Consider the following 27223-nt stretch of genomic DNA (forward strand, 5'->3'; position numbering starts at 1 on the left):
CTCTTCTGGTTGTCCCTTGCCACCTAAAGATCCATACTCCCAATATCATAATGGTAAGTTGTTTAGGTCTTTGCCCTCTGTCCATTCCAATGCCCCTTGATCCATGTCTATGTGCAACATACAGTCTGACAAGTTTTAGTCATACCTACTTTTCATAAGGTTTCTGATGGGTGACAACTTCATGTGTGGCTTTGATGTCCATCTGACATTTTGCATGCCCTTCTTGCTAAACTTATTCAGAGCTGCTGGCAGGTGATCCCATTTGGTAGGTGAGGGCTGGTCATTGGCCCCTGTAATGTCTCATCTAATTGGACATCCTAAATGTTCGAAACCACAGAGGTATTGCTAGACTCCTATTGCAACACATACATTGTAATCAGACCTCTGAATGTTAGTACAATGTGCATGTAATTTGAATGGTAGGTGGCTACATACCTATTTCCTTCTTCATTGTGTTGTGAGCATGCTAAATAGACCAAAACATCTTATTAACAGTTACATTATTCACAGACTTCTACCAACATCCTGTGTACATTGTAAGGTTCTGTCATCAATAAACATTGTTATGTATCTTAGTCATACTTTCTTTTGCTATATTGGATATGTCATGATTGATTTTAGTATGGAAATCTATTGTTTGCACTGACTACATTGTGGCGCAGGTGTTGTAGTTAACATTTACATGTGGGTGGAATGGTATGTGTAGTCAGTAATTTGTCTAGCCTCAAGGTTTATGTCTCTATCATGGTATCCTCAGATGTGGTTTCATGTCATTGGCAAATTAAGATACAGATGTAAGACTACTCATGTCGGAAGTATGGATAGTGATGCTGCTACTCAAACATTGTGCTATTGTTGTTACCACTCATCATGATATGTTATACTGTATGTGGCCTGCATGCAAGTGACAGATGCCCATTATATTTAAGGAGTAGCTATGCTACCTGTGGTTGTCCATGGGCACATGCTATAGGCTAATTAGGCCCCTATGAGTGTGCAAGACTGGTTACAGGTGGATGAGTATGACAAAAAAGTATGTATCATCTTTTTCCTACATCACTATTGGTACAAGTGCTGGTGATATGTGTTTAGACTCTATCATACTCAAATTTGGAAAATGCCAAATATAGTGGTTGCATGTTTGCAATTTTAAATTGTGAAGGAATATAGACTCTGTGACATGAAATGGTTTTGGCTTTTATGCAAAATGCTGTCTGTGTTTGGCATATGATAAACTTCCATTCCTGGTATATGACATCAGGTACTAATGTAGGTATGTGTGGATTTTGAGGATGTGTTATGGGGAAATAAATGTTACCACTATTTTCCATTGCTTGGTTGCTGGTTGACTATGTTGCTGTGAATAGGGACCCTGAACCATGTTGCCAAGTCAGGTTGTCATGTAATGTTTAGTCTAATAACTCTACTGATATGATGGTATGCTAGGTATGCGATATGTACCTCACCTGGTGTGTGGCATTGATGTCATGTTGAGATGTAAATATTATCTTGTTGTGACATGAGGTCGGCACTGACCTGTTACTCCCTTGGGGCGTAGTACAGCTGGATGTAATGGGAATGATGTGCATAGTGTGATGTTAATGTCTGACAAGAATGTGATGAACCTACCTCTCTTCCTGTTTTACAGCATCGGCAGGTGAAGGAGACAGGGCATAGCTGAGTAGGAAAGTTGCTGGGCATGGGACCTCAAGTCATGATACCACTGACACCAAGGGATCCTGTGGCTTGGAGGCTGAGGGAAGTGCCATGAGGGAGACCGGATCCACCACATCATCATCGGAATCCTCCTCCAGTGGACACTCCCAGGTGGTGGTGGACCCATCTGGGACCACCCCAGCACCATCTCAGTCTACAATCCCCTTTTCTACCACTGCCCTCCCTGTAGCTCTCTACCCAGTTGGCCGAGCCCGCTCACCCAAGAAGGTACTTTGCTGTTGGCACCTCTGCCCCAGCTCTTAGCCCTGCTGCCCTCAGTGAGGAGGCCATTGACCTCCTGAGGTCCATTCATGTGGGTCAGTCAACCACTGTGAATGTCACCCAGAGACTGGCAACTCAAGTCCAACAGAATAATGCGTTCCTGGAGGACATTCATGGTGCACTGGCTGGCCTACTGAGATTCTTCCAGGCACTGGCTTCCACAGTGCTGGCAGCCAGTCACCCTATGTCTACTGTCCCCCCTCCACTGTCCTCTTCCCAATCCCAAATCCCTCTTCTCCGACCCAGCCAAAACACAGACAGGCATGCATCCACCTCAACATCCAACATCCAAGATTAGCTCAGACAAACCAAAGCACCACAGGACACACCACCATCACACACACAAGCAACATTCAGATGAACACACAGTAACAGTCTCAAACTGCCCTGATACCCCCACCACACTTAGCATCACAGACACACCTGCAGACACCACACCAACATTCACAGTTCCAGTCACAACACTTATCCTACCCACGGACAGCACCACAGCAGACTCTCAGACATCAACCCTAGTCACCACACCCGCAGACACCACAACCACTGACACTCCTACATGCAGCACACCCACCAAACCTGCAGTCACCACCCCAACAGACAGCCACTCACCCACCAGTGCATCTCCCAGTACCTTCACCCCCCTTCAGCCCAAAAAACATAAACGCCCTCACTCTCCCACCCAACAGACACCCAGCACCCACAAGCATACCTCCCATAAACACACAGCCAAGACATCCACACCAATACCTCATACAACCACTCCGCTCCCTCTCCCTCCACAGTACTTTCGTTCCCCAGGGATAGGGTGTGATGAGCATGTGCATGTAGGAAACACGTTGTTGTCATGGTATTGAGTGGTGTTTGTGTTGACATGTGTTTGTTGTTGTAGTGTGTGCCTTTGTGTGCTTTGACTGTGTGAGTGTGTGTGTTTTGTGCATGTGATGACAGGCACGGTGTGCTGTGTGTGTGATGTGTGTCGATTGCTAAGTTGTCTGATTGTGTAATTGTGTGTGTTTGTTCCATGTTGGCTGTATGCTGTGTTGTATGTCTGATGTGTCCCTGGGTAGTGTCTATTGTGAATGATTGCCAATGTGTTGACAATGGTGTGGTTGTGGTATTGTTGTGTCATGTTGTGTGCAGGCTGTAGTGTGTGTATTGTGTATGTGCGGATGGCTGTATGTGAGTTTGTGTGTCACTGTACAGTTACGTGTGTCGCCCTCGCATCCCACTCCCGATGGTATGTTGTGTAAGTGTACAAAAATTAACAAGATGCAACAGTAACAGGTAAGTGTGTGTACTTCTGGCTGCTGTCATCATCGTCAAAGATTCCAAAGTCTTCTGGTGTGCAGGAGCAGCGGGATGACGTCTAGTTCTGGTTCCATTGCGGCTCCGGACATGTATGGCTTCCTAAAGGTGAATGTCTCCTTTTATAGAGTTCATTTCCTGCAGGGTTTCCGTGGTGGTGCGACCGCAGCAGAAATCTTGGCAGTGTGCAGCCTCCTAATATGGCTGGTGGAATCATGGTCTTTGTCGGCCTGCAAGTGCATTCAGTCTCGGAGGCGGTCTGACCGCAATGTCAGTGCTGGCAATGCTTTTGCTGTATTCCATAGGGAATATCGCCAAAGTCATAATTTGGAGGTCTTCTCCGCCAGTCTGTTGGCGGTCTGACTGCCATCGCCAACATGGCGGTCCTAGGACCGTCAAACTTGTAATGAGACCTATGTGTCCACAGTCTTTTAAAGAGACAGGCCAAGAGAAATATGGGGGAGAGAGGGAAACATGAACTTGTTCTTCTCTCTTAGTACTGGAGCAAAAGGATTGGAGGAGCGCAAGCAGTGGACCGGGAGCTAAATGCCACTCTGGAAAATGTGATCATACCAGACTCATAGTGTACTAAATTAGTGTAGTCTGTGAGTCTATTTCAAAGCAGGATTTGGAAGGAAATGATATATGTATCTGCATAAATGTTGTGTGTTCTGTGATGGTTGTTTTCAAGGCTAGATATCTTATGATCCCTCCACACACACACACCCAAAAACAGACTCTGGTCCTCTTTTTTCCACACCTGAACTTGAATCTGTACAGAGACAAGGAATCGATCATTTGTTTCTCATATAAAGGATATCAAAGTTATCCTTTGTTGTTATACAAAGAGACGCAATGTAAGAAGAATGGCTGTAAAAGCATAAAAGACAAAACTTCTACCTTGCTCCAGATATTAAATAATTTTGAAGAGCCAGGCAATTTTCCATTTCAGGAGAGAGCTGCAACATGGCTCTTGTTCTGAGAAAGTTACTGTAAACTTGGAAATGGTTATGGTCTTATCTAGAAGTCTCTTCTGTTGGTTTCTGTCTCAGAATGGCCACATGCCTGCTATTTTGTATACGGTAACATCAAACAGTGTCACTGGCATAAATGTAGTTAACTCAAAGCAGACCTGTGTTAGGATCAGAGTCTGACAAGTGAGAAGTGTATATTATGATTCTCCTTTGTGACAGAGCAGAGCACATTTTCACTTGCTGAGATCTGGCTCAATACTAAGGAAGGATTAACCCACGATCCTCAGGTAGTAAGATGTGCTTGAAGACTCAGCTACAGGTTTCTCTTTAACCCCTTCACTGCTGGATCTTTTGCCATCTGTGCGAGGGCTATTTGGAGTAGCTTGCGCTTAGGCATCCATAATTGTTTGTCCACATAAGGTTTACACACCCACCTTGCTTCCTTTTTTCCAACATCCTGGGGATTCTAAAGGTACCCAGGTTTTGTGGATTACCCAGGAGGGGACAGAGAAATTAACCAAAATACAGCTACATTTTGTTTTTGGAGGAAAAATGGGAAAAAAGAGCTGCAGGAGAAAGTGTCTGTTTTTTTCCGCAAATGGTATTAGCAAAGGGTTTGTGGTGCTAAAATTACCATCTTCCCAGGTCTCAGGAACAGGCAGACTTTAGTCAGAAAACCAAATATTTCAACATAGTTTTGTCATTTTACTGGGAAATAGCCAATTTGTGCTGTCAACCTCCATCCAGTTAGTGTTAGGAATGGGTATAAAGCCAATGGTGAATCCTGGAAAGCTATATGTTTCTGATTTCTGAAAACTAGAAACAATTCTGAATTCAGCAATGGGTCATTTGTCTAGATCTTTCAATTTTTTCCTATAGAAAGTAACAGTTGAAAAGAAAAAATACTGAAATTGAATTGAAAAAAACAGCCATCTGTGTCTACGTTTTCACCTGTAACTTCTTCTAACTATAGCAGATTTTCAAAAACAATATACCGTTACATCTGCTGGACCCTTCTAGTTGCAGGGATATATGGAGCTTTTAGCTTCACCAAGAACCCGAGGTACCCAGAGCCAATAACTGAGCTGCATGTTGCAATGGGTTTTCATTGGATACTGGGTACATAGCAATTAATTTGGTAAAATATGAAGAGTGAAAAATAGATATCAAGGAAACCTACACACATTTCCAAAATGGGCACAAGAAATGGAGTTTAGAGGCAGTGGTTATTTGCACATCTCTGAATTTGTGGGCACCCATATTAGCATGTGAATTAGAGGACATTTCTCAAAATGACTTCTTTTTTACACACTGTCTTACATTTGGTGGGCACAAATGCAGAGAAAGACAATTGGCAATAACCTCTGTTCTTCTGTTCTATATTCCTCTAAGTCTCTTGATAAAAAATGGTACCTCAGTTGCATTGATGGGCTTAGTGCCCACTACAGAAAACGGCCCAAATCGCAATGTGGGCACATCACATTTTTCCACTGAAAACTAACCCTTTTTTTCAATGTGCCAAGCTGTGGATTTTGGGCTCTAGCTCAGGTGACACCTAGAGAAACCTAGCAAACCTGTACATTTTTAAAAACAAAACACCAAGGGGAATCTAGGATGGGTTGACTCTGTGGCTCTCATCAGGTTATTTTACCAGAAATCCTCTGAAAACCTCCAAAATGTGTCTAAAAACACATTTTACTCACATTTCTTTGATGGAAAGTACCGGAATCTGAAGGGAGACACAAACGTTCTTCCTCCTAGCATTACCCAAAATCTCCTGATAAAAATAGAACCTCACTTGTGTGGTTATGCTTAGTGCCCATGACAGGAAACGGCCCAAACACAACGTGGGCACATCACATTTTTCCACTGAAGATGGACCCTTTTTTTGCAATGTGCCTGCCAGTGGATTTTGGGCCCTAGCTCAGCCGGCACCTAGAAAAACCTAGTACTTTTTAAAGACTAGATACCCCGGGGCATCCAGGATGGGGTGACTTGTGTGGCTCTCATCAGGTTCTGTTATACAGAATCCCTTGCAAACCTCAAAATGTGTCTAATAAACATTTTCCTGACATTTATGTGATGGAAAGTTCTGGTATCTGTGTAAAGTCACGAACGTCCACCCACCTGTCATTTCCCCAAGTTTCTCAATAAAAATGATACCTCACTTGTGTGGGTAGGCATAGTGCCCACAACAGGAAACAGCCCAAAACGTATTGGGGAGACATCAAAATTATCTATCACAAAACATCCTAGTTTTGCAAGGGGGTAACCTGTGTTTTTGGTCCCAGGCTCCGCTTCCATCTAGGGAAGCCTACCAAACCCAGACATTTCTGAAAATTAGACACCTGGGGGAGTCGAGGGAGGTGTGGCTTGTATAGATCCTTCAACGTTTTGTTGCCCAGAATCCCCTGCAAACCATAAATTTAGCTAAAAAATTAAATTTTCCTCACATTTTTGTGTGGGATCACTGCAGCAACACAAATTTCCTACCAACCAGTGTTACCCTCTGTCTTATTATAAAAATGATACCTCACTTGAGTGTGTGGGCCAAGTGACAGGGAATGGCCAAAAATATGTAGAGATTGAGGGGGCTAGAATGTGTTCATTGGTGCAGATTTATTATACATTTTTAGGCTGAATCTGCTTTGGGTCATTCACATGGTAATTGTATCTAAAAACACCACAAAAGTGTAATGGGGCAAGAAAATGTTATTGTGTCTAGAAATACCATCAGCACCCAAGGGCAGAGTAAACTCTGGGAAATAAGCTGTGAGGCCAAACAAATTAGTCCAGTGTCATCACAAAATATGAGCACAATCAATAATATCACAGGAGAAAGAGGAGTGTGTCTGCTCCACCATATGCCAGAAAAAATATTGGCAATTGGCAAAGATGGCAATATTGTCATAGGCAAATAGGCATACTTTTACAAGGATGTTTTGGAGCAGTTATCAAGGCACAGTCTAAGTGGCTGCAACAGTGAACACAGTTTTTAATACACGCAGGGGTGTTCATAGTTGTGAAGTTGAATGGTTTAAAACTTAACAATTGTTTGTGAGGTTTGCAAAGCGTGTGAAGTTTTAAAGCTTAGGATCTCTTTACAGAAACAGCAAAAGATTCCTGTTACTGTCACAAATACATTGTGAGTGGACAGGTGTCACTTGTCAGCAGTCATCATTCCCTGCTCTTTAAGATCCCCTCTTACATAGGGATGCCCCATCTGGACCATATCTGTACAAGTCCTCCATCAACTGCTGACGCCCTCTGAAACCACTTCCCAACTATGTTCATCTAAGGTTGGAGTCCAACAGTAATACAGCAGGATTTTCTTCCTCAAAATGCCTCAAACAAGGAACATTCTACTGCAAAAAATCCTGACTTGCTATACTCTTTGTTGCCAATCCAACCAGAGCATCCACACTACTTCAGGTTTGTTGTTTATAAAACTTTAATGAAACCTGGTAACTTTAGCCTCTTCCTCAAGGATGTTATGTTATGTTATGTTGAGTTATGCAATGTTACGTTATGTTATGTTATGTTATGTTGTGATTATTTGGATAGTGTACTATCACCCCTTAGGCTTCTTGCTAATTTAAAGAATTCAAATATTGAGGGGGTAACTCTGATGCGTAACAGCAGGTTGTTACAGGCTTTAGGAGCAATTATGAGAAGGATTGACATCCAGCTTGTTTCTTTGTGTTCATGAAGTGTGTGAGAGAAGGAGTCCCGCTGAGTTAAAGTCTCTGATGGGGTTATGGAAAAAGATTTGTCTTGTGAGTAGGCTGGGCCCCTGTTTTGCTGGGCTTTAAAGGTGTGTGAGGAGTTTGAACTGGATTTGGTTGTGTATCAGGGTCAAGTGGAGCTCCCTGAGATGTGACATGGTGTGCATGCAGCGTGATTGAGTGTGATCCTATCTGTTAAATCCTGTATGGTTTAGAGTCATCATCTGAGTTGCTTGTTCATTCCAGCATAGAGGATGTTCCCATAGTTCAGTTTGCTTGTGATGAGGGAATGTATGACTGTTTCTTGGGTCAATCAATCAATCATTTGTAAAGGGCTACAAATCACCCTTGAGGGTCTCAAGGAGCTGGAGTTCCTTGATGCTCCATGGTGATAAGTTAATTCGAACAACCAGGTGTTGAGACCCCTCCTGACTTGCTGGAATGATGAAGGGGACCTGAGGTGCAAGGGGATGTTGTTCTAGGCTTTGGCCACCAGATGGGATAAGGAGCATCCTTCACTGTTGGCTTGGTGGAGCTGGCGGGTGTCTGCGAGGAAGAGGGAGGTGGATCATAGGTATCTGGTTGGTTGGTGGAAGGCCAGGTGCTTGTTGATGTATGTTGGTCCTATGTTGTGCAGGGCTCTGTATGCTTGTGTCACCATCTCTCCTCATTGGGAGCCAGTGTAGCTTCTTAAGTTGGGGTGTGATGTAAGTCCTTCTGGGGAGGTTAAGGATGAGTCTTGCAGCTGCATTTTGTATTGCCTGTAGTCTTTTCAGGAGGCATGTGGTGATCCGGGCATACAGGGTGTTGTTGTAGTCCAACCTGCTGGTGACGAGGGCCTGTGCAGCAGTCTTTCTGGTGCCAACTGGGAGCCACCTGAAGATCTTGTGTAGCATACGTAGGGTGTGGAAGCAGGTAGATGAGACTGTGTTTACCTGTTGCCTCATAGATATCTTGTCATCCAAGATGATGCTGAAGATTTGGGTGTGGTCTGTTGGGGTGGGGTCTAGGCCAAGTTGGGTGGGCCACCAGGTGTTGATCCATGGTGAGGGGTTGTTCCCAAAGATGAGGACTTCTGTCTTGTCCATGTTCAGCTTCCGTTCTGCAACATTCACCATACATCTGTGGAAGTTTGCTATGGTGGTGGAGGGATCTTCCAAGAGTGAGAGGATAAGCTGGGTGTCCTCGGCATAGGAAATGATGTTGAGTCTATGCGATCTGACGATTTTGGCTAGGTGTGTCATGTACATATTTAATAGGGTGGAGGTTAGGGATGATCACAGATGATCTTCTTGGATTCAGAGGTAAACGGTGGGAGGCAGATTCTCTGGTTTCTTCCATTGAGGTATAAAGCGATCCTTTTGAGGCCATGTTCCTGTATTCTGATGTGGTGGAGTCTGTTGATCAAGGTGTGATGTGAGACTATCAAAGGTTACTGACAGGTACAGGAGGGTGAGGGCTACCGTTTCACTGTGGTCCAGGAGGGTCCTAATGTTATCAGTGGCTACAATCAGGGCTGTCTCAGTGCTGTGGTTGGCTTGGAAACCAGATTAAGAGGAGTACAGGAAGTTGTTGTGTTCCAGGTGTTTGGTGAGTTGCTGGTTGATTGCCTTCCCGAGATCCTTTAATGGAAAGGAGAGCAGGGAGATGGGTCTATAGTTCTTAGGCTCTGCTGGGTCAGCAGATTGTTTCTTTAGGGGGGTCTTACTTCAGTGTGTTTCCATTCATCAGGGGAGAGGGTCTAGTTGATGGAGATGCCCAGGACTGTTTTGAGCTCATCGCCAATCATCTTCCTCCTGAAGTTAAAGATGTGGTTGGGATAGGGGTCCATGGGTGCACCGGACTGCACAGAGTTCATGATGGCAATTTTTGCTTGGGTTGTGAGAGGGTCTCAGTGGGTGAGCAGGTGTTTGAGTTTTGTGTTTGTGTAGGTCCGAGCCGGCTGATAATATTGGTTAAGGGGGGGGTTTGGGGTTGAGGTTTTCATAGATGACTGGGATCTTGTCATGTAAGAAGTCCACAAGGGAGTCACACTGTTTTTGGGAGAGGGTGTGTCATTTTGGCAGCTGCTGGGATGGAGAACTCCTTCACAATGGTTAGGAGCTCCTTGTTGTGGTTTGTTCTGTCTTCTCTGTGGTCTGAGTGCATTCTTCTTTGTTTCTTTCAGTAGGTGTTGGCACTGGTTGAATTCTGTCTTGAAAGTGTTGAAGTGGGTGCTGGTAGAGAGCCATTTGAAGATATTCCCTAGCATTTTCAGGGTCCTGTGATGGCACTGACTTGGTTGGTCATGGTGAGTAGGATACTAATGATGTTCCTAATGTTGTTGGCATGGGTGGTGGGAGTAGGTAAAGGTCTGAGTTCAACCAGCCACAAGGTGGAGTCCCAAGGAGAGGAGTTCTTTCTAAAAATCACAACTTCTGTCTTGTCTGTGTTCACTTTGAGACAGTTTGTCCAGATGGTGGATTTGGTCATGCAGGTGACGAGAGAGTCAGCCAAGTGTCATCACCTCAGGATAGGACATTGATTTACTAGCAGCACATGATGCTGGCGATTGGGGGTCATTTATGTGTTGAAGACAGTTGGGCAGAGTAGCAGTCCTTGTGGTACTCCACAGATGAGGTTCTGGGCACCTGAGCAGTTGGGGGCCAAGCTTAATGGAATTAGGAAGGAGAAACTCCAGTGGAGTGTGAGACCTTGGATGCCAGTTTCATGCAGTTGTCGATGAGGAAGAGTGTGATACTGTGTTGAAGGCAGAGGAGAGGTCCAGGAGGACAAAGGCTGCCATCTCTCCTCTGTCCAGGATCACAGGGGTGTCGTCTGCTGTGATGACGAGGGATGTTTCCATGCCGTGGTTTGGTCTGATTCCAGGGAACGGGGATGGTGCGAGGGGGAGATACAGAGGCAGGAAACAAGTTTGCTACCCAACAGGAAGATCATGAGGAAATACAGACACAAAGGCAACATTACAGATGGTGAACCCCTTCCAACCTAATCCTGTGGTTAATTTGTCTACCTACCATTTGTCTCCGGCGGAAGATAAGGCATTATCGAAAGGTTTGACATTTGTTCCCACTACTTTACCTAATATTTTTAATCTAAAAATTGAATCACACCAATTTTTTCAGAGGGTAAGACTAACGTACTATTTTAATAGAACCATGTCCTCTCTGACAGTCTCGTTTACTGGATTGAGGATGCCTTACACTTTCACTCCCCCTGCACATTTGATGTCTCACAAGATTTTGACTTTTGAACAAGTAGTCCTGAGGGAATACAATGAATTTAATCTCTAAGGGCCGATATGTGAAGTATAACATACCGAAAGCTGAGATAGATGCCTTGATGGGTTTAATGTCAAATACAGAGATAGTGATCAAGGCAGCGGACAAAAGAGGGGCAATAGTTGTTCAGGATACAACAGATTATAAGAATGAAATTGTATCGCAACTCACAGATGAAAGTAGTTATAGACAACTTGATTTGGACCCTTCAACTGGGTTGAGAGGTTTGATTCAAAGGGTGACAGATGAGGGATTATTATTAGGTTTTCTTACAGTTCTGGAATATGACTTTTTGAATAAGAAACACCCACGAGTCCCGGCCATCTATACACTCCCCAAAATACATAAGAATCCTACGAAACCCCCAGGTGACACTATAATATCAGGGTGTGGCTCAATTCTAGAACCGATCTGTAAATATGTGGACTTTTTCCTTGAAACCTTTAGTTGAGGTAACCAAGGCATACCTTAGGGACACTATGGGGACAATTAAATTGATTGACAATCTAAATTTTTATCCTGGGAGGCAAATTGTGGTAACAATGGATATTGTTTCCTTATATACCAATATCCCATAAGAACATACACTGCAGGTGATTAGAAAGATATTGAATAGTAGACCACAGCCCTCCCAAGTACCCACAGGCTTCCTAGTTGATTTTTTGGAGATAGCAATGACTAAGAATATTTTCCTTTTTCAAGGAGATTTTTACCTACAAACCAAAGGAGTTGCCATGGGCGCTACCTGTGCACCAGACGTAGCGATTTTGTACATGGATAACTATGAAAAACAGTTCATATATAATAGATTAATGCCATATTTTGAACATATAACTTTATGGAAATGATATATTGATGATGTTTTAATGATTTGAACTGGCACGCAATGTGATTTGCTGGAATTTCACAAGTGGCTGAATGAAAGGTCAGAGGATATACAATTTACCATACAGTATAGTCCATGTGAAATAAATTTTTGGGATATAACTATTAAAGTACAAGGGAACCAACTATATACTATTTTAGACAGGAAAGAGAGTAAGAGAAATTCGCTATTACAATACACCTGTCATCATCCTCGATATTTGAGGGATAATCTCCCTTATGGACAATTTCTCCACATCCGGAGGAATTGTTCTCAAAAGCAGGATTAGTTTGAAGAATCAGAAGAACTTATGAGACGAATGACTGAGAGGGGTTACCCCAGGAGTCTGGTTAGGAGAGCACGCAAGAGGGTTTGGTTTTGCCACAGGGAAAAGTTACTTGGACCTAGGAGGCGGACCAATGGAATTAATAATAGGATGATATGTGTCAGCACGTATTGCACCAGGAGAACTAAAATAAAAAAGATTATAAATTGATAGAGGACCTTGATTTCAGACAAGCTTGACATTCCAGATCCCCCGATATATGTGTTTAAGAGAGGAAAAAATATAAAAGATTGGGTAGTGTGCTCTTTCTTAGCTGAATCTTCCAAACCCTCTGTTTTCTATGTGTAACTTACCAAAGATTGTTGGTCACTATAAATGTGGTTCATGTAAAGCATGTACATTATGCTTGGATACACAAATCTTTAAGTACAAACATATATTGGATGACATTGAAGGAACATACTAATTGTAACAGCATGAATGTAATTTATGTGAGTGAGGGCCACACGTACGAAGCATTTTGCACGTCGCAAAAGGCCGTTTGCGACGTGCAAAATGCAGTCTGGAAACATACTATTTACCGAATCACAAAAAGGGTTTGCGAGTCGCAATTAGGAAGGGGTGTTCCCTTCCTAATTGCGAGTCACAGTCCCATGTACGATTGTTTTGTGACCGCGAATGCGGTTGCAAAACAATCACAGTTAGCATCAGTTTTAAACTGGTGCTAACCCATTCGCAATCCCCTTTGTGAATGACAGGGAAATTTGTTTTCATTTTTTTTTTTTAAATGCCTCTCATTTTCCTTTAAGAAAAACGGGCTGCATTTAAAAAAAAAAACTGCTTTATTTAAAAACAATCACAGACATGGTGGTCTGCTGTGTCCAGCAGGCCACCATCCCTGTCAAGGCGGCCATTCCCTCTGGGGTCGCAAATTAAGACCTACCTCATGAATATTCATAGCTAGGTCATTTGCGACCCCCTTGCGAATCGCAAACAGTGTCATTGACACTGCTGAACATAAGGTTTTGCGACTCGCAAATTGCGAGTCGCTCTGGCTCACAATTTGCGAGTCACAAAACGTATATTCTATACATGTGACCATAAATGTCCATGTGATTTATTAAATATTGAGCAGACAAGACAGAAAGTAAAGGTACGAATTTTGCAACACTGTAGCAGCATTAGATGTAAGGTACAGGGTCCACCTTTGGTTGACCATTTTACAACATTGAATCACGTGGCAGGCTCAATGAGATGGTTTGTGATTGAGAAAATCAGTATAAACCAACGTGGGGGTAATATAAGGGACATCTTAAACTTGCATGAATGTAGCTGGATTCATCTTTTGGACTCAGTATCACAGGGTCTGAACGAGTATGAGGAGATAGCTAGACAGACGTCAGGCCTGACAAATGGATAAGAGTTTCCTGTGATGAGTGTCGGAGAAACTCTTTTGGGATACAAAATATGTCACTGCCTTGTACTATGCTTTATGATACTTGTAATGAGGAGAGAAAAACATGACATGAGTTTAGGGAATCTAAGAGGTCAGAATTATCTAAACATTGATATAGAGGCTAACTAAATATCTGTGCGAATGAGTGAATGGGAGTAGTTTGGTTGATATACTGTGGAGAATAATCTAAGTAATAGCACAGAGATTTAATAAATATCTATGCTAATGGATTTTATGTGAGTAATGCGGACGCTTGTTCTGGATAATAATATGTCAATAGTCATGTAGGGTTTACATCCTCCACAGATATCATGACGTGCTTTGATTGCAATTTGCGGCTAAAATAAGATGTGGTATTTTGCAATTTAAGTATTTTGTTTAGCTGTGGAATGACAGATGTGGGGCTACAGTAGCGATGAAAATGTATGCCACAGAAACATAGAGGAACTCAGACATGAGCTCCTATGCTCGCGGCAGCAGGACGCTTTGCATGTCCGCATACCTTACATATTTTTAAGCGTCGCACACGTAGACGCTGACACCGGCTATTTAATTGCAGTTTCCCTTCCATGCGTTTTTGAGCTTCAAAGACGAGAGCTGCGCGGATGTGGAGAACACCAAAGATTGTTAGCATAAGGTATTGTGGCAATTTGACTCCGCAGTTGTGTTTGAATAATGTCTGGCTATACAGAGTGACTAAGATGTGTGAGCATTATTATTGATGAGATTTTTAGCAAGGTTAAAATGCTGTTTGGGTGATATGGTTAAAATGGAGTCATTGGTCAATTAGCTAAGATGGCTTTCTAAGATAAGAGAGTTAGGAAATTAATTGTGGTTTGAGTATGGTATAATGGGATGTTTTAGAGATTGCGACCCTCATTACAACTCTGGCAGTAAGTGCCGCCTTCCACCATGCTGACTGTCGCCAACATACCGTGACCGCGGCGGTATACTGCTACATGTATTATGACCCACTATACAGACACCCACACAAGTCCGCCAGACCAAAGGTCAGTGATAAACTGCCGGTACCAAAACCCACACTGTTACGCCAACAGAAATACGCCCACAGCATCATGATCCACGAATCACATTGGCAGTCATTCAACCGCGGTAAACCATTGGTGGTACATACCGCTGCACTCAAAATACACACACACATACAAAACAACACCACATTGGACAATTCAAAATACACCCACCTGACACACATTCACACACCACACCCACACCAATATAAAACACAAACCCACATTACCCACAACCCTTTACGACCCAAACACTTTGGCAACTGAGAGAGAGACAAGCCAGGAGCAGCCACTGAATCAGAGTCACAAAACACAATCACCCATACACCATCCACGCACCTCACAGCACACACCCCAACACATCACCCCACACACCCTCACACATACCACTCACACTACACACATGGCACCCCAAAGACACCCCAGGTTCTCAGAGAAGGAGCTAAGGGTCATGGTGGAGGAAATCATCTGGCCAGAGCCACAGCAACTCAGATCACAGGTGCAGCAGACGTCCATTGCAAGGAAGATGGAGCTATGGCAGAGAGTCGTGTGCAGGGTCAACGCCGTGGGACAGCACCCCAGAACAAGGGATGACATCAAGAAGAGGTGGAATGACCTACGGGGAAAGATGCGTTCCGTGATAGCAAGACACCAGGTAGCTGTACAGAGGACTGGCGGTGGACCCCCACCTCCTCCCCCACAACTAACAACATGGGAGGAGCAAGTCTTGGCGACCATGCATCCTGAGGGCTTCGCAGGAGTAGCAGAAGGTCTGGACTCTGGTAAGTCAAATCTTTACTACTTTATCCCGCACCCTACCTTCATGCCATCACATACCCCCACCCTTACCCTCACTCCCATCACTCCATCACTTCACATATACCCCACCATCCCAATACCAAGCCCTGCATTTAACACCAATGCATGGACCCCCATGGCAGACCTGCAAGGACACCCATCACCAAAGCATGCACACTAGTGACAATAACTTAGCCAAACCAAGCACAACTCACACAAGCCAAAGCTGCCTTGCTAATAACAACCATAGAGGGAAACATATCCATGCACAAGATGGCACACGCAGATACAATAACACTGCATTTACATCCCACAGGACCCCCACTCAACGTCACCGTAGAGGAGGTGCCAGCAACATCCAGTCCCCCCCTGAAGAGGCCCACAGTGATGACAGCAGCTCTGCATGCCTGGATCACGATGACCAACGTGGCCAATCAGGGACCTCTGGACAGTCGGTTACCCAGCCACAGTCCCAACCCACCACAGAGCTTCCCCCCTCAGGAAACACTAGCACAGCACTCACCCAGCGGGCCCATCCCTCAGTCACCAGTACATGTCAATCAGCCGTGTGTCCACCACTACAGGGACCCCAGGGAACCCCACAAACCCAGGACGATGAGGGACCTGGGGTCAGTGGCAGTGGGCACACAGTTCAGGGGACAGAGGCACAGGACAACAGGGAAGCTGGGAGGACTGCTGTGCAACAGGGGGAGGACAGGCCCAGGGAACCCACTCTCCAGGAGGCACTCACCAACATCCTGGGAGCATACCACCATTCCCAGGAGACCATGGGCCAGATACTGGCCAAGCTGCAGGAGACCCAGTGTCTGCAGGAGGGACAGTACCTGGGGATCAGGGAGGACCTGAGGGACATCCACACCACCCTGGTCACCATTGCAAGGGTACTGGCAGACATGGCCAACACCATGAGGGAGGCAGTGGCCCACCAAAGGGCTCCTGACACTAGCTAAACCGAAGAACAGCCCTCCACCTCCACCAGCGCTAGTGGACAGGATGCCCGGCCACAGGAACAATAGGCCACCAGCACCCCACCTTCCTGCAATGGAAGGTGAAGATACAGGCCCTCATTACAACCTATGCGGGCGGCCTGACCGCCGAGCGGCCGCCTATGCGGCTGCAATCCTGCCGGCCGCATTACGACATCCCTGCTGGGCCAGCTGGCAGAAACAGAGTTTCCACCCGCCGGCCCATCGGGGATGTCGGCTGTTACATTGGAGCCGGCTCCTAATGGAGCCAGCGGTGTTGCGGCCGTGTGCAGCTGCACCCGTCACGCTTTTCACTGTCTGCCTGGGGGCCCCTGCACTGCCCATGCCAAGAGCAAGGGCCAGCGACTCTTTCTTCTCTACCGCCATGGACAGGCTGGCGGGAAGGGGAGTCGCAAACAGCGCTGCCCTGGCAGATTAAAACCGCCAGGACAACCATGGCGGGAAACCGCCGGGACAACCATGGCGGGAAACCGCCGGGACAACCATGGTGGGAAACCGCCGGTACAACCATGGCGGTGTGACCGCGGCACTACCACCGTGGTCATAATACAGCAGATTGTGCCGCCAGCCTGTTGGCGGTACAGTCACCAAAATAGCCCTCGTGGTCTTTGACCACCAGGGTTGTAATGAGGCCCTCAGTGTCTTACCTGTGTGTCACTGGAAGTACTGTTGAATGAGTGTACTTCTGTTGTCCACATCTTTTTCCTCTGCCTCCTCTTCGTCACTGTCCACAGGCTCCACCGATGCCACACGACCATCCCGAGGCTCATCCTCCTGCAGAAAAGGCACCAGGCACCTCAAGGCCAGGTTGTGCAACATGCAACAATGATCTGGCACACCTTCTTGGGTGAGTAGTACAGGGATCCACCTGTCATATGGAGGCACCGGAATCTGGCCTTCAGGAGGGCAAAGGTTCTCTCAATGATCCTCCTTGTTCACCCATGTGCCTCATTGTAACGTTCCTCTGCCCTTGCCCTTGTCCTAGCATTCCTCACTGGGGTCAGTAGCCATGAGAGGTTGGGGTAACCAGAGTCACCTGCAACTATTCGAGGGATACATGTTAGCCAGACACTCACCCTTAGGGCCAACCCCACAACCATATACCTACATCAACTGGGTGGGGACTATGGGCTCACCTATTAGCCACACCCTGTGCCTCTGGAGTTGAGACATCACATATGGAATGCTGCTATTCCTCAAGATAAAGGCATCATGCACAGAGCCAGGATACTTGTCATTGACATGGGAGATGTACTGGTCCGCCAAACACACCATCTGCACATTTTCCTATTTATGAACACTTGTTAATTTCTCTGGTGGGGGGACAAATGAAATATGTGTACCATCAATGGCACCAATGATGTTGGGGATATGTCTCAGTGCATAAAAGTCAGCCCTTACTGTGGCCAAATCCTCCACCTGGGGGAATACGATGTAGCTGTGCATGTGTTTCAGCAGAGCAGACAACACTCTGGTCAGCACGTTTGAGAACATTGGCTGAGACATCCCTGATGCCATGGCCACTGTCGCTTGGAAAGAACCATTTGCCAGGAAATGGAGCAGTGACAGGACCGGCACTAGAGGGGGGATACCTGGGGGCTTGTGAATAGCTGAAATCAGGTCTGGCTCTAATTGGGCACACAGCTCTAGGATTGGGGCCCTATCAAGTCTGTAGGTTAGGATAATGTGCCTGTCCTACATTGTCGCCAGGTCCACCAGGGGTCTGTACACGGGGGGATGTCTCCATCTCCTATTCATCCTCAGCGGTTGAACTCTAGAGTGAAAAACGGTAAGCAGAGGGTCATATACACGGATATGTCAATATGTATATACATTTTTTCATTTACAGAAACAGTATGTGAACTCGATAGTTAGTTGATGTGCCAATGTCTGCTGTGACGCAGTTAGGTGCCATGGCCTGTGCCCCCCTGAAATGGCAGCTGCCTGAACTGTGAGAAGGGATAAGTGGAAATGAGGTAATTCCACAGGTGTTGTGCGCCGTTGCGGTCGATAACCACCGTGCAACATCGCATTGGTTATCATTGGGCACTATGGGTTCCAGGAGCCAATGGCGATGTACACTGGCGGTGACAGTACGCACCGCCGTGGACGTGACTGTCATTTTCTTTCTGTTCACTCACTTGCTACCTAACCTTCAACAGGAGAGGACCTACACTGCAAGTGCTGCTGTGACCTGTGTCTGGAAGTGACAATGGCTCGAGTGTCTGGGGAAAGGGCCTCCGCCTTCACTTCGGAGGAGTTGGAGAGACTAGTGGATTGGGTCCTACCCCAGTACACTTTACTCTATGGTCCTCCAGACAAACAGATGAGTACACTGTGAGCATGATGCGTGGTCCATGAATATATGGATTCGCTGTGTGTGTAAGACCCGTGTAGAGGTGGGTCTGAGGGTTCCTGGCCAGAGTGCTGCATGTATGGTGGGGAATGAATGTGCGTAAGGGGATGGGAGGGATATGGTGGGCCACGAGTTAGAAAGTCTGGACGGTATGACTAATCCCTTTTCTGCTGTATTTTTTCTGCAGGTCAGCACCCATCAGAAAAATTGTATTTGGTCTGCCATCGCCAAGGATGTGTGGACCATGGGGGTCTTTGACAGGCAGAGCACCCACTGTCACAAACGGTGGGAGGGCCTGTGTTGCTGGGCAAGGAAGACAGTGGAGGCCCAGCTGGGGATGACCTCCCAATCAGGAAGGGGTGCCTGTCATATCCTGACCCTCCTGATGTTCTGCATCCTGGCAGTGGCCTATCCGGAGTTGGATGGCCCTTAAAGGCATCACAGCAGCCACAAGGGGGTAAGTACAGAATCAGTATCACGACTTTGCGCGCGTTAAGGTTTTACCTGGGTGGGGGATGTGGGCTGTGGGTGCCCCTAGGACAGCGTGAACATGGCAGGGTATGTTCAATAATGGGCAAGATCAGATGCACTCCAACCCCATTGTGTTAGTGGGCATCTGCTACTGGGCAGGGTCCTGTGGGTTTCAGGTGTGCAGCTAATGGTGTTAGGCATTGTACCCCATGGGCTGGTGACTAGCATTGTAACTGGTAGTGCATGGTCTAGGGCATAGGGCTGTTCCCTGTGTGTTGTGTACACCAACGGTAGTGTTGTTGCTGGCATTGACGAAGTGTATCTCTGTCTCTCCCCCCCTTCTTGTTTTGTCACTCTGTCCTAGTGTGCATTAGCATCATCTAGTGGAGGACCAGAGGCACCGGCGATGGAGGGAGCTGCATCCCACATGGGCCTGGAGGCCGAATCCACCGACGGTGAGGGCACCAGTGGGATGGAGGGCAAGGGGAGCACCATGACGGGGACAGGAGGAGACACTACCGACAGCGACTCCTCCTCCGATGGACGTTCCCTGGCGGTGGCGGACATCTCTGAGCCCACCCAAACAACAGTTACTGCCACCAGCCCCATACCAGCACCGCCCTCCCAGCAGCTCCTCAGCGTGTTTCCCGTGCCCGCTCACCAAGGAGGGTGGGCATCTCCTTCGCCCCAGGCACCTCAGGCCCTGCCCTAGTCAGCCCTGCTGCCCTCAGTGAGGATGCTATTGACCTCCTGAGATCCCTCTCTGTTGGGCAGTCAACCATACTGAATCCCATCCAGGGTGTAGCAGGGCATTTGCAATAAACAAATGCATACCTGGAGGGCATTCACTGTGGCCTGGCAGCCCAACAGAGAGCATTCCAGGCTCTGGATCCGCACTGATGGCAGCCATTGTCTCCAGCCTCCCCCCTCCGACATCCTCTACCCAGTCCCAATCCTTTCAACCCCGGCCTATCCCAAGCACACCTTCAGACCAGCAATCACCCAAATCAACACACAGAAGTGGCTTAGACAAACACAAGCACCAGAATTAATCTCACAGGCTCTCACACAAGCACCATACCCATGCAGACACACCATCATCCACTGCCTCCACTGTGTCCCCCTCCACCTCCTCGTCCACCCCCTCCCAGTAGCGTCCCCACTCACACCTGCATGCACTACATCCTCATCCACTACCTCCCTAACCAGCACGCCTATCACTACACGACCGTCATTGGCAGTCTCTATCCCCACATCCATGCACACGTCCCCTGTGTCCTCTCCCACTGTGTCTCTGACCCCTCCTCCCAAAGTACACAAACGCAAGCACACACACACCCAACAGGCATCCACCTCCTAACAGCATCCAGCCTGTGCACCTGCACTGTAACACAGCAGACTGACACCTCCTACAACCACTCCCTCTTCCTCCACTCCCAAACCTTCACCCTCTTACAGCCCCAGTGTCTCTAAGAAGCTTTTCCTCACCACCCTTGACCTATTCCCTACCCCTCACCCGTCCTTCACCACGGCCCAGGGTGGCCAGAACCCAGCCCAGAACCTCAGCCATCCAGTCCACGGCCACTGTGGTTTCTGCAGCTGTGAGAGGCTCCAGGGAGGAACTCGTCAGCCGAGCCAGTGTGACACCAACACCTGCCAAGGCCAGGAAGGGTCCGCCACCTGGCAAGGGCAAGAAGGGGACAGCGGCCAGCATGGGGAAGGAGGCACAACCAGCCAGCAAGGCCAAGTCAAAGACTCCAGCTGGCAGAAGAAAGGAGGCACCACCATCTGCCAAGGGCAGGAAAGGGCACAGAACACCATCCGAGGCTGCAGGTGAAGGCCTGGAGGCTACCACCACAAGTGCCAGCACCACCACCTGAACCGCCACCAGCAGCACCACTGCCAGCAGCAGTAGCCCCAGTGGGAGCTGTCCGAAGCTGCAGGTGAAGGCCTGGTGCACTGTGTCCTGCTCCCTGCAAAAGCTGTTGTTGTGACACCCAGGTGAGAGACTGTGATCCTGCACTCCAAAACATCTGCAGCACAGGGCGCAATGCCCCCTCCAGAGCCAGTGGAAGAACCCATCCACTCATCCCCTCCTTGCCAGGATGAAGCACACTGGGCACAAGGCCCCCTCCAGAACCAGTGGAAGAAGGCATCCACTCAGCCCCTCCTTCCCAATATGAAGCAAACTGGGCACAAGGCCCTCTCCATAACCAGTGGAAGAAGGCATCCACTCAGCCCCTCCTTGCCAGGATGAAGCAGACTGGGCACAAGACCCCCTCCAGAACCAGTGGAAGAAGGCATCCACTCAGCCCCTCCTTACCAGGATGAAGCAGACTGGGCACTAGGCCCCCCCCAGAACCCCTGGAAGAAGGCATCCACTAGAGAGACTGTGGCCTTGCACTCCCCAGGACCAAGCAGTGGGCAAACCACCCATTTGAGACACTGGCTTTGCACTCCCCAAGACCAAGCAGTGGGCAAACCACCCACTTGAGAGACTGTGGCTTTGAACTCCCCACAACCAAGCAGTGGGCAAACTACCCACTTGAGAGACTGTGGCTTTGCACTCCCCAGGACCATGCAGTGGGCAAACCACCCACTTGAGAGACTGTGGTTTTGCACTCCCCAGGACCAAGCAGTGGGCATGGAGCCTCCTCCAGGAGCAGTGGCGTTGTACCATCTTCTGGCTGAGGGGCCCCTTCTTACCCCGTCCCCCTGAGGTGCCTGTGTGTTATCAACCTGATGCCCCTGCAGTGTTCTCTCCGTATTGAGGCAGGAGTCAAGTGTGGCCTTGGCCTATGTGTTTTGACCCAGTGGGCCACAGACAATTTGTGAGTGGGCATTGTCCCTCCTTTTGTATATATTGTATCTATTTTACATACTGTTTTTTTGTTTATGAACACATTTCTTAAAATTACTAATATTACACTCATTTTACTCCATTCCTTTTGTCCTTGCGTTATTCCAGAGGGTTAGGGGGTGTATATGTAATGTTGTTGCATGTGTGTATAGTGTTAGGGTTGAAGGTGGGTTTGAGGGTGTTGCGTGTGTATGTGTGTCACTCTCATTTTCCTCCCTCCCTCCACCCCTCCCCTGTGTGCTAGGTGCAGTACTCACCGTGGTCGTCATCGCCGGCGTTCATGTTCCTGGTGTATGAGAAGATACACCAGCATGGGGAACACCTGCAGCTCGGCTCCATGGCATCCTGGTTCTTCCTTGAGTGTTGAGAGGTGAGTCGTTTCCCATCTGTGTTCTGTTTCCACCGTGCTTTTGATGGCGTTGGTGCCGCCCCAGAAAAGGTGGTGGATGGGCGGGATGTAATGTAGTGGGCGCCTGGCTATTGGTGGCTACCACCATGGTGTTTGTTGCTTCCGCGGTGAGTGTGTTAAATTGGCTGTATCTGTTGGCGGTTTCCTACATGGTCATGATTTCATTTTTTTTACTGGCGGCCTGTTGGCGGTATTACTGCCGCTTTATCACCGACTGTCACGGTTGTAATGAGGGCCTTTGTCTAGACCTTATAACCTTTACAAAATAATTAACAACAGAATAATATCAAACATAAGTATTGGTGACTGTTAGGCTATACACTTAGATACATCTGACAATATTTTGGAGTCATGATATCTAAGAAAGAATAATATATGTTTATTCAAAGGGACCCTAAGGCAGGAATAATAACGATGCGGGAGGACACAGTGCCTTACCAAGTTGAGGAAGAGGATCTGGGTAATGAATTTTTGTGCATTATGGAAAGAGATCCCTTGAGCGGTTGTTTAGGAAGTGATGTACTAACTGAAGAGCATCTAATCAGGTGAGTTTATTATATTTTTTCTCAGGTCTGAAGAAATCCCGGGATAGAACTAAGAAAATGGTGGTTGGAAGAAGTAGTTGATTTTAGGTGAGCAAATGTGTGGATCCTATACAGCATGGACCCTGGAACTAAAAGCAATAATACAATACAGTATTAAGATTGGATTTATGTATTTATTTAGATGTTTCCTACCTATTAGTCGTGAGGAAGACCCTTTTTGGAGTGCAGAATTGGCCCTAGAACTTTTATTGGGTCAAAACGTTGACGATAATATTGTAGCCTGGATTTTTTTTCCGGAATTGAGGGGAGGACAAAAATGGGGACCTGAACAAGGACATTAAAAAACATTGACTCAATTTGGAGAAATGGTCAACCAACAGGTTTTTTTTAAATGTTCTGTGTTATTGGATATGTGGGAGATTTGGTGTTGATTTCATCTCTAAATCACGAGCTCTTTATATTTTGCACTTTGATCTGTCCTTCTTTCTGTTTTTGATACAGTAGGAAGTATATTTTATATTTAATAAATTATTTTTAAAAACAATTATGGAGTAATGAATGTAAATTGCAATGTTGTTTTTTGTAATTGTGGTTTTGTATCTATATTGTGGGAGATGTTGTTAGAATTGGATTAGACATTGATGGGGGCTTTCCGGTTGGATCAATGTTGTTTTGTAAAGTGGTTTGGTCTGAAAGCAGATTAGATGGTTTTGAGGAATTGTTATTCATTGAGATAGTTGTTTAAGTTTTTTTTAATCAGCTCTCCAGTGCCTCGGCTGGGTAAGGTAGCAGGGAGATTGGTGTGTAACGGGCTAGTGTCATTGAGTCTGCAGATCGCTTCTTGTGTAGGGGAGGACCGTTGCTTCTTTCCAGGCATCCAGGAAGGTGGCTGTAGTAATGGAGGTGTTAAGGGTAGCTGAGAGCGCTAAGGTATTGGGTTGTAGTCCTTTGGCAAAGAAATGGTGGGGGCACGGGCCTGATTGATCCCCAGAGTGGAGGGACTGCATGGTAGTGGCAGTTTAGCCCATGGGGATGGCAGGCGGACAGTCAGAGTGGTTTCTTTGGTTGAGATGGGGCAGTACTTCACAGATCAGTGGGGTCTGGCTGATGGTCAAAGTTATCATATATGATGGTAATTTTGCTGCAAAAAAACTGGGAAAGCTTGGAGCAGAGGTCCTGCGAGGGGGTGATGCTGGTGGAGGAAGCTGGTGGGGAGTTAAAATCTTTCATGATGGCAAAGATTTCTTTGGGTGTAACCTTCTAAGTCTACATGCAAATTTAATTCATTTTACATCCTATTTGGCAGCTAGTGGGGAAGTGTTGGTGCAGGTGCATGCTGTTCATTAAAATGACACTTTCAGCATGTTAGGGTCTGTAAGCAAATCCCGCAGGGAAGCATCTGAATTATGGAAGAAAATGTAGAAAGTGACTCGTTCTCCATCGATTACACCTAGCCTTTGGGGCAGTGGACAACAAAAAAAAATCTAATTGTTGCCCTAGAGCTGGGAAGCATGTTGAATTGTACATGTTCACTATCATGTGTCAGTTTTTGAGACAATGTCCATGACATGTTTGCAATGGAAAATTACATTCAATAACATTTCAGCCACTTGTACAGCTCACATATTCATGGACAGTTCCAAGGGCTATCCTACTGAAATTTTACATGGCACCTTCTTACCAAGCCTTTGACAGCAAAGCAGTGCTGCAACTAATTATAACTGCAAACCTAAGAGCCAGGCATTATTTTAGGATGGTGTGACACCAGTAAGACTCCTGTGTTTTTACTCCTCTGCTTTCCGATTTTGTTTTTCCATGCCCCGCGTTTCGTGCATCATGCACAACTTCTCTCTGCACTTCCTCTATTGAAGTCCGCTCAGCCTCTTCCGATTCACCCATTGTGTCCCTCGTTTTTCTGGTCTCATTTTTATTGTCCTCTTACTTCAGTTAGGAAGACATTTTCAATCTACTTAAAGTGGCATCTGAGAACAACTTCTCCGAAATCGATAATGTTTTATCCAGATTTAAAATTAGATGCTGTTTCAGTAGTAATGAGTTGGGGGAGGGGCTAAAGATGTGACTAACATATCTACCACAGCAAGATACAAGTGCTACTAAGCTAAACTAATGAAGCAATCTGCTGCCTACGAGCCCAAGCATATCATACAAGGCCTCCCTTTAATGATTAGCTCTGGTGTCACCATAATCTGGCCAAGTAAAAAAGTGAATTTAGAATTCTTAACATAGCAAGCAGGAAATGTACACAGTCCCAAGGTCCCAGAACATAATTAATGTGGAGGTGTTGGAAAGTAATCTCTGAAGGCTTTTTATAATCTTTTATGCCAAGATGCTAATTGTGTACATTACAGTAGCCCTGAATTTCCTCTACAAAGTGTGACGTTTTGGCAGTGTGCTTTGTAGACCTTAAAGGCAGAAGATATCAACTGCACCCACTCGCTGTGTAAAGAGGTTCCTCGAGTTTGATATATGGTTTTTCCGTCTCATAACCAATGCTACCCCAATGCTTAAACGTATGAATTCATGCACTTTGTTTTTATCTGTATTTTATGTGGATCACTGCTTTAGTCGCAGAGATCCTTCTGTTACTGTAGCTCATAAGATACAACCTTAATATAGAACAGCGACTGTTTCGAACTTTCATCAAAGAGCTGCATGCAAACTGCATACAATAGGTTAAGACGTTATGTATTTTCCCCAGTTTATGTATTGCTAAAGTTTCTAAAAAGGGTTGGTGTGGGAAAACATGCATTCTTACTGCCAAAGACAGCCTACACCAGTGCTTTAAAACAGGCAAAATGTATGTGAGAGGAGCTACGGAGAGATGATTGTGACTTTTGGCCAGAGGTAGTGGGGGAATCTAAAGAGGAGGTAATGTGCGGGGAGATGGGGCGTCGGGGGACGCCAAAAATGATTGTTGCACTGGGCTAGACCAGCGCTAAAGCCGGCCCCGAGACCACCTTGGGGAATGTCTTTGTTAACAGTGAAAAGTTTGGTGCATTTTTTCAGCTGGCGCCCAGTGGACCATGCACCATTTTCTTTGTGTAGCCTTACCAAAGTATTCAATAGGCCAACGGGAATGCCAAGGGCATGTCTTGAGCTCCATTGCAGTTGTCTTGGGACATTATAAAAGGCAGATCACAAGTCCAGAAACACATATAATTTCTCTTTCCGAAGCAAGACGTAATTTCCTCAGTGTAGGTGAAACCAAAATACCTGTTTGATGGTACTTGTTTTCTTTCAAAGGCCTGCTTGGCAGTGCTCTAGTTGTTCTCATCTTATGCTTCCAATCTGGAAAGTAGTGCACCCGAAAAGGTTTTCTTAGTATTATCTCGAAGATTTATCGGGCTGTAGTTTCCTCGGTTTATTTATTGCCTTTCTTGTACAAAAGAATCATTACAACGTCATGATTGAATTATAGTAAAGGGCAGGGCCGGACTAGGAACCCAAAGTAGCCCTGGGACTTTTGTCAGACAAGCCCCTAGGTCTGGGTGGGCAGGGTCCAAGTGCGAAGCACTACTGCTTTTGTTACAGTGGGGGGGAAGGGGGGGCGGGGCAATATTGCAGCACTGTTGCAAAACCAGCCCCCAGTGACCAAACCAGCCCACAGTAACAAAACCGGCCACCACCATTGCAAAACTAGCCACAACCATTCCAGCCTCCCAGGAAAACTACAGCCAGTCTAGCCTCCCCAATGCCGACTACAGCCAGTCTATCCCTGGTAAAGAGACTTCATAAAATGGCATTACTCACAAAAGTGATGTATCAGCCCCAAGGATGAGGTGGCATTTTATCGAGGCTTGGGGCTTTGCCCCTCTTTTGTATATTTACCTGTAAAATA

The sequence above is a fragment of the Pleurodeles waltl genome, chromosome 3_1 (genome assembly GCF_031143425.1).
Source record: "Pleurodeles waltl isolate 20211129_DDA chromosome 3_1, aPleWal1.hap1.20221129, whole genome shotgun sequence".
In the NCBI taxonomy this organism is placed as follows: Eukaryota; Metazoa; Chordata; class Amphibia; order Caudata; family Salamandridae; genus Pleurodeles; species Pleurodeles waltl.